Raw genomic sequence first — 1,767 nt, 5'->3', positions numbered from 1 at the left:
TCTCCTTCATGCTATGCTCTTCACTAGACTGTCCACATGGGGCTGTGGCTGATCCTTGTGTATTTAAGCATCTAGAAGCCCATTGAATTAATACTTGCTCCAGTTGTTGAGTGGTTGCCTGAAATCGATCCACTGTTTCCTTGAAACGATCCTTTGTCTCTTGATGCACTCGGTTTTCATAAGTAGGATCATAGTGCTCTTGGATTGATGGATATGGAGATGGAAAATATTGAGGTGGTGGTGGGATGGGGAGATCATTCTACACCAAATATCAAATTTTTAGATCAAAACGAAGAAAACAACTAAGAATAGCTTGAAGATCAAGATGAACGCGAAGAACAACTTGAAAATTTTTTTTATAACTAAATAAAAACCAATAACCTCTTAATTTATGAAAAATCAAAAATAAAAATAAAAACAAAAATAAAAACAAATAAACAAGCAAAAGAAAAATATTTACAATAACCAATAATAAGGCACACGTTTGCAATTCCCCGGCAACGGCGACATTTTGACGTTAGGATTTTTGCCAGTAAAGAAGTTCATAAAAAACAGTCGCGTTGTAGATATAGTCTCTAAACCGACAGAAATCCCTTCGTACAAACGTTTTGGTTGTCACAAGTAACAAACCCCTTTAAAATTGATAACCGAGTATTTAAACCTCGGGTCGTCTTCTCAAGGAATTGCAGGGAGGTGTTCTTATTATTGATTATGAAAAAATGTGTTTTTGGGGAATGTTGAGTTTGGGCAATGGGCACAGATATATTTAAATGACAAGTAAAATAAATAAATAACTGAAAAATAAACTTTTGGCAAGGTATGAGAAATTGGAAGTCCAGACTTAGTTAGCCTTATCAATAATAATGAAATTTGAATATAAATTCCACTTAGTTAACCTTCACTAAAGCAAAGGAAAGTCAAGGGACTAATTAGTCAGATCTTTGAATCCTAGTTAATTCCTAAGAAAAGATTGGGATTATTGAAGATCAATTCAATTAGCAAGGATAACAATTATCAATTATGCTATTGAGTTGGATAATTCCTGAGTTACTGATTTCTTAACCAAAACCAAAAGGAAAAAGTAAATCTACTGGAATAAGAATGCCTTCAGATGGGAAGCAATAATCATGTAAATAAAAGAAAGCAATAATAAATCAAATACCTCAAATAACATTAATTAAGAAAATTATATGTAACATGGAAGAGTTCATAAATTATATAAAAATAAAGAACCTGGGATTGAGAGTCACTCCTAAAACTAAGAGAAGTCCTAAATCCTAATCCTATGAGAGAGGAGAGAACCTCTCTCTCTAAAAACTACATCTACTCCTAAAATTGTGAATTATGAGAGCCCCTTCATGAATGGATGCATTCCCCCATTTTATAGCCTCTAATATGTATTTTCTGGGCCGCAAACTGGGTCAGAAATAGCCTAGAATTCGTTGGTTGCGAATTCAAATGCGCTGGTTTCCGTCACTGTGACGCGGCCGCATGGATCACGCGGTCGCGTCACCTAGCGTCAGGCGAACTATAGCATATTATATATCAAATCGAAGCCCCGGACGTTAGCTTTCCAACGCAACTGGAACCGCATCATTTGGATCTCTGTAGCTAAAGTTATAGCCGTTTGAGTGCAGAGAGGTCAGGCTGGACAGCTTAGCAATTTCTTCAACTTCTTGCATTCCTTCCACTTTTGCATGCTTTCTTCCCATTCTCCAAGCCATTCCTACCTTATAATATCTGAAAACACTTAACACACATATCAAG

This window comes from Arachis ipaensis, chromosome B07, assembly GCF_000816755.2.
Source record: "Arachis ipaensis cultivar K30076 chromosome B07, Araip1.1, whole genome shotgun sequence".
In the NCBI taxonomy this organism is placed as follows: Eukaryota; Viridiplantae; Streptophyta; class Magnoliopsida; order Fabales; family Fabaceae; genus Arachis; species Arachis ipaensis.
Note: the sequence above shows the minus strand (reverse complement) of the source record.